This window comes from Panulirus ornatus, chromosome 15, assembly GCF_036320965.1.
Source record: "Panulirus ornatus isolate Po-2019 chromosome 15, ASM3632096v1, whole genome shotgun sequence".
NCBI lineage: Eukaryota > Metazoa > Arthropoda > Malacostraca > Decapoda > Palinuridae > Panulirus > Panulirus ornatus.
Genome location: NC_092238.1, coordinates 30732716 through 30740356, shown reverse-complemented (window position 1 = coordinate 30740356; position 7641 = coordinate 30732716).

The window sequence follows — 7641 nt, the reverse complement described above, 5'->3', positions numbered from 1 at the left end:
CATACACAGGCATACATTTACATGCGTGACTAAATGGCTGCATGCTGAAATACAATCAATATCACTCTAACACATGTTCACTTTGGGAAATCTACCAAGGGGGTGGCCACAGCAAAAGAGTTTCCAATTATCCCTGTCCCTCATATACAACATTCTACACATTCTTCCACCATTTCTCTGTCCAGGTACTCTTCCACTCTGTTTCCCCATATCACATGTGTATTCCTCTCACATCAGTACATCTTTAATTGTAGTCACACATTCTTCTTGTAAACTCTGTTGTACATTCTTTCCACATGCCTAAATGACTTCAAAGTATGTATTGCATTTCATTCACTCTACAACTCAACAGTTCATTTCCTTTGCACTGCCTGCCATATATTATATTTTTTTATTTTGCTTTGTCGCTGTCTCCCGCGTTAGTGAGGTAGCGCAAGGAAACAGATGAAAGAATGGCCCAACCCACCCACACACACATGTATATACATACACGTTCACACACGCAAAATATACATATCTATACATCTCAACGTATACATATATATACACACACAGACATATCCATATATACACATGTACATAATTCATACTGTCTGCCTTTATTCATTCCCATTGCCACCTTGCCACACATGAAATAACAACCCCCTCCCCCCTCATGTGTGCGAGGTAGCGCTAGGAAAAGACAACAAAGGCCACATATGTTCACACTCAGTCTCTAGCTGTCATGTAATAATGCACCGAATCCACAGCTCCCTTTCCACATTCAGGCACCGCAGAACTTTCCATGGTTTACCCCAGATGCTTCACATGCCCTGGTTCAATCCATTGACAGCACGTCGACCTGGGTATACCACATTGTTCCAATTCATTCTATTCCTTACACGCCTTTCACCCTCCTGCATGTTCAGGCCCCGATCACTCAAAATCTTTTTCATTCCATCTTTCCACCTCCCTTTTGGTCTCCCACTTCACCTTGTTCCCTCCACCTCTGACACATATATCCTCTTGGTCAATCTTTCCTCTCTCATTCTCTCCATATGACCAAACCATTTCAAAACACCCTCTTCTGCTTTCTCAACCACACTCTTTTTATTACCACGCATCTCTCTTACCCTATTATTACTTACTCGATCAAACCACCTCACATCACATATTGTCCTCAAACATCTCATTTCCAGCACATCCACCTTTCTGCGCACAACTCTATCCATAGCCCATGCCTCACAACCATGCAACATTGTTGGAACCACCATTCCTTCAAACATACCCATTCTTGCTTTCCGAGATAACGTTCTTGACTTCCACATGTTCTTCAAAGCTCCCAGAATTTTGGCCCCCTCCCCCACCGTATGACCCACTTTCGCTTCCATGGTTCCATCCGCTGCCAAATCCACTCCCAGATATCCAAAATACTTCACTTCCTCCAGTTTTTCTCCATTCAAACTTACCTCCCAATTGACTTGACCCTCCACCGCACTGTACCTAACAACCCTGCTCCCATTCACACTCTCAACTTTCCCCTTTCACACACTTTACCAAACTCAGTCACCAGCTTCTGCAGCTTCTCACATGAATCAGCCACCAGCGCTGTATCATCAGCGAACAACGACTGACTCACTTCCCAAACTCTCTCATTCACAACAGACTGCACACTATATATATATATATATATATATATATTTTTTTTTTTTTCAAACTATTCGCCATTTCCCGCGTTAGCGAGGTAGCGTTAAAAACAGAGAACTGGGCCACTGAGGGAATATCCTCACCTGGCCCCCTTCTCTGTTCCATCTTTTGGAAAATTAAAAAAAATTGAGAGGGAAGGATTTCCAGCCCCCCGCTCCCTCCCCTTTTAGTCGCCTTCTACGACACGCAGGGAATACGTGGGAAGTATTCTTTCTCCCCTATCCCCAGGGATAATATATATATATATATATATATATATATATATATATATATATATATATATATATATATACATTATCTCGGAAAGCAAAAATGGGTATGTTTGAAGGAATAGTGGTTCCAACAATGTTGTATGGTTGTGAGGCGTGGGCTATGGATAGAGTTGTGCGCAGGAGGATGGATGTGCTGGAAATGAGATGTTTGAGGACAATGTGTGGTGTGAGGTGGTTTGATCGAGTAAGTAATGTAAGGGTAAGAGAGATGTGTGGAAATAAAAAGAGCGTGGTTGAGAGAGCAGAAGAGGGTGTTTTGAAATGGTTTGGGCACATGGAGAGAATGAGTGAGGAAAGATTGACCAAGAGGATATATGTGTCGGAAGTGGAGGGAACGAGGAGAAGTGGGAGACCAAATTGGAGGTGGAAAGATGGAGTGAAAAAGATTTTGTGTGATCGGGGCGTGAACATGCAGGAGGGTGAAAGGAGGGCAAGGAATAGAGTGAATTGGATCGATGTGGTATACCGGAGTTGACGTGCTGTCAGTGGATTGAATCAGGGGATGTGAAGCGTCTGGGGTAAGCCATGGAAAGCTGTGTAGGTATGTATATTTGCGTGTGTGGACGTATGTATATACATGTGTATATATTCCTGGTAAATTATATGGGAGGGTACTGATTTAGAGGGTGAAGGCATGTACAGAGCATCAGATTGGGGAAGAGCAGTGTGGTTTCAGAAGCGGTAGAGGATGTGTGGATCAGGTGTTTGCTTTGAGGAATGTATGTGAGAAATACTTAGAAAAGCAAATGGATTTGTATGTAGCATTTATGGATCTGGAGAAGGCATATGATAGAGTTGATAGAGATGCTCTGTGGAAGGTATTAAGAATATATGGTGTGGGAGGCAAGTTGTTAGAAGCAGTGAAAAGTTTTTATCGAGGATGTAAGGCATGTGTACGTGTAGGAAGAGAGGAAAGTGATTGGTTCTCAGTGAATGTAGGTTTGCGGCAGGGGTGTGTGATGTCTCCATGGTTGTTTAATTTGTTTATGGATGGGGTTGTTAGGGAGGTGAATGCAAGAGTTTTGGAAAGAGGGGCAAGTATGCAGTCTACTGTGGGTGAGAGAGCTTGGGAAGTGAGTCACTTGTTGTTCGCTGATGATACAGCACTGGTGGCTGATTCATGTGAGAAATTGCAGAAGCTGGTGACTGAGTTTGATAAAGTGTGTGAAAGAAGAAAGTTAAGAGTAAATGTGAATAAGAGCAAGGTTATTAGGTACAGTAGGGTTGAGGGTCAAGTCAATTGGGAGGTAAGTTTGAATGGAGAAAAACTGGAGGAAGTAAAGTGTTTTAGATATCTGAGAGTGGATCTGGCAGTGGATGGATCCATGGAAGCGGAAGTGAATCATAGGGTGGGGGAGGGGGCGAAAATTCTCGGAGCCTTGAAGAATGTTTGGAAGTCGAGAACATTATCTCGGAAAGCAAAAATGGGTATGTTTGAAGGAATAGTGGTTCCAACAATGTTGTATGGTTGCGAGGCGTGGGCTATGGATAGAGTTGTGCGCAGGAGGGTGGATGTACTGGAAATGAGATGTCTGAGGACAATATGTGGTGTGAGGTGGTTTGATCGAGTAAGTAATGTAAGGGTAGGAGAGATGTGTGGAAATAAAAAGAGTGTGGTTGAGAGAGCAGAAGAGGGTGTTTTGAAATGGTTTGATCACATGGAGAGAATGAGTGAGGAAAGATTGACTAAGACGATATATGTGTCAGAGGTGAAGGGAACGAGGAGAAGTGGAAAACCAAATTGGAGGTGGAAAGATGGAGTGAAAAAGATTTTGAGTGATCGGGGCCTGAACATGCAGGAGGGTGAAAGGTGGGCAAGGAATAGAGTGAATTGGATCGATGTGGTATACCGGGGTTGACGTGCTGTCAGTGGATTGAATCAGGGCATGTGAAGTGTCTGGGGTAAACCATGGAAAGTTGTGTGGGGCCTAGATGTGGAAAGGGAGTTGTGGTTTCGGGCATTATTGCATGACAGCTAGAGACTGAGTGTGAACGAATGGGGCCTTTGTTGTCTTTTCCTAGCGCTACCTCGCACACATGAGGGGGGGAGGGGGATGGTATTCCATGTGTGGCGAGGTGGCGATGGGAATGAATAAAGGCAGACAGTGTGAATTGTGTGCATGGGTATATATGTATGTGTCTGTGTGTGTATATATATGTGTACAATTGAGATGTATAGGTATGTATATTTGCGTGTGTGGACATGTATGTATATACATGTGTATGGGGATGGGTTGGGCCATTTTTTTCGTCTGTCTCCTTGCGCTACCTCGCAAACGCGGGAGACAGCGACAAAGCAAAATAAATAAATGAATATATAAGGGTAAGAGAGATGTGTGGAAATAAAAAGAGCGTGGTTGAGAGAGCAGAAGAGGGTGTTTTGAAGTGGTTTGGGCACATGGAGAGGATGAGTGAGGAAAGATTGACCAAGAGGATATATGTGTCGGAGGTGGAGGGAACAAGGAGAAGAGGGAGACCAAATTGGAGGTGGAAAGATGGAGTGAAAAAGATTTTGTGTGATCGGGGCCTGAACATGCAGGAGGGTGAAAGGAGGGCAAGGTATAGAGTGAATTGGAGCGATGTGGTATACCGGGGTTGACATGCTGTCAGTGGATTGAAGCAAGGCATGTGAAGCGTCTGGGGTAAACCATGGAAAGCTGTGTAGGTACGTATATTTGCGTGTGTGGACGTATGTATATACATGTGTATGGGGGGGGGGTTGGGCCATTTCTTTCGTCTGTTTCCTTGCGCTACCTCGCAAACGCGGGAGACAGCGACAAAGTATAATAAATATATATATATATATATATATATATATATATATATATATATATATATTTTTTTTTTTTTTATACTTTGTCGCTGTCTCCCGCGTTTGCGAGGTAGCGCAAGGAAACAGACGAAAGAAATGGCCCAACCCCCCCATACACATGTACATACACACGTCCACACACGCAAATATACATACCTACACAGCTTTCCATGGTTTACCCCGGACGCTTCACATGCCTTGATTCAATCCACTGACAGCACGTCAACCCCTGTATACCACATCGCTCCAATTCACTCTATTCCTTGCCCTCCTTTCACCCTCCTGCATGTTCAGGCCCCGATCACACAAAATCCTCTTCACTCCATCTTTCCACCTCCAATTTGGTCTCCCTCTTCTCCTCGTTCCTTCCACCTCCGACACATATATCCTCTTGGCCAATCTTTCCTCACTCATTCTCTCCATGTGCCCAAACCATTTCAAAACACCCTCTTCTGCTCTCTCAACCACGCTCTTTTTATTTCCACACATCTCTCTTACCCTTACGTTACTTACTCGATCAAACCACCTCACACCACACATTGTCCTCAAACATCTCATTTCCAGCACACCCATCCTCCTGCGCACAACTCTATCCACAGCCCACGCCTCGCAACCATACAACATTGTTGGAACTACTATTCCTTCAAACATACCCATTTTTGCTTTCCGGGATAATGTTCTCGACTTCCACACATTTTTCAAGGCTCCCAAAATTTTCGCCCCCTCCCCCACCCTATGATCCACTTCCGCTTCCATGGTTCCATCCGCTGACAGATCCACTCCCAGATATCTAAAACACTTCACTTCCTCCAGTTTTTCACCATTCAAACTCACCTCCCAATTGACTTGACCCTCAACCCTACTGTACCTAATAACCTTGCTCTTATTCACATTTACTCTTAACTTTCTTCTTTCACACACTTTACCAAACTCCGTCACCAGCTTCTGCAGTTTCTCACATGAATCCGCCACCAGCGCTGTATCATCAGCGAACAACAACTGACTCACTTCCCAAGCTCTCTCATCCCCAACAGACTTCATACTTGCCCCTCTTTCCAAGACTCTTGCATTTACCTCCCTAACAACCCCATCCATAAACAAATTAAACAACCATGGAGACATCACACACCCCTGCCGCAAACCTACATTCACTGAGAACCAATCACTTTCCTCTCTTCCTACACGTACACATGCCTTACATCCTCGATAAAAACTTTTCACTGCTTCTAACAACTTGCCTCCCACACCATATATTCTTAATACCTTCCACAGAGCATCTCTATCAACTCTATCATATATATATCATATATATATATATATATATATATATATATATGGTAAACATGTGATTGTCCAACATGTTTTGGAAAATCACATGTTTACCAAATGGCGTCCTAGCTTCGTCTCTTCGATGTATATCAACTGACTGTTATATTTCTCTCTTGTGTCTCCCCTGATGATGTGATTATAACATGAAAGTGCACTTGGGAACTTTTCGTGTTTCATTTTCCCCGTGGACTCATAGGAATACCTTGATCACGCGCAAAATTGTGATCCTTTCCAATATATATATATATATATATATATATTTTTTTTTTTCATACTATTCGCCATTTCCCGCATTAGCGAGGTAGTGCTAAGAACAGAGGACTGGGCCTTTGAGGGAATATCCTCACCTGGCCCCCTTCTCTGTTCCTTCTTTTGGAAAAAAAAAAAAAAAAAAAAAAAAAAAAAAAACGAGAGGGGAGGATTTCCAGCCCCCCGCTCCCTTCCCTTTTAGTCGCCTTCTACGACACGCAGGGAATACGTGGGAAGTATTCTTTCTCCCCTATCCCCAGGGATAATATATATATATATATATATATATATATATATATATATATATATATATATATATATATTTTTTGCTTTGTCGCTGTCTCCCGCGCTTGCGAGGCAGCGCAAGGAAACAGACGAAAAAAAGGGCCCAACCCACCCCCACACACACGCACATACATACGTCCACACACGCAAATATACACACCTACACAGCCCTCCACGGTTCACCCCAGACGCCCCACACGCCCCGATTCAATCCAACGACAGCACGTCAACCCCGGCACACCACATCGCTCCAATTCACTCCATTCCCCGCCCTCCCCCCACCCTCCCGCACGTTCAGGCCCCGATCACACAAAATCCCCCTCACTCCACCCTTCCACCTCCAATATATATATATATATATTCCTGTGAATGTAGGTTTGCGGCAGGGGTGTGTGATGTCTCCATGGTTGTTTAATTTGTTTATGGATGGGGTTGTTAGGGAGGTGAATGCAAGAGTTTTGGAAAGAGGGGCAAGTATGAAGTCTGTTGGGGATGAGAGAGCTTGGGAAGTGAGTCAGTTGTTGTTCGCTGATGATACAGCGCTGGTGGCTGATTCATGTGAGAAACTGCAGAAGCTGGTGACTGAGTTTGGTAAAGTGTGTGAAAGAAGAAAGTTAAGAGTAAATGTGAATAAGAGCAAGGTAATTAGGTACAGTAGGGTTGAGGGTCAAGTCAATTGGGAGGTAAGTTTGAATGGAGAAAAACTGGAGGAAGTAAAGTGTTTTAGATATCTGGGAGTGGATCTGGCAATGGATGGAACCATGGAAGCGGAAGTGGATCATAGGGTGGGGGAGGGGGCAAAAATCCTGGGAGCCTTGAAGAATGTGTGGAAGTCGAGAACATTATCTCGGAAAGCAAAAATGTGTATGTTTGAAGGAATAGTGGTTCCAACAATGTTGTATGGTTGCGAGGCGTGGGCTATGGATAGAGTTGTGCGCAGGAGGATGGATGTGCTGGAAATGAGATGTTTGAGGACAATGTGTGGTGTGAGGTGGTTTGATCGAGTAA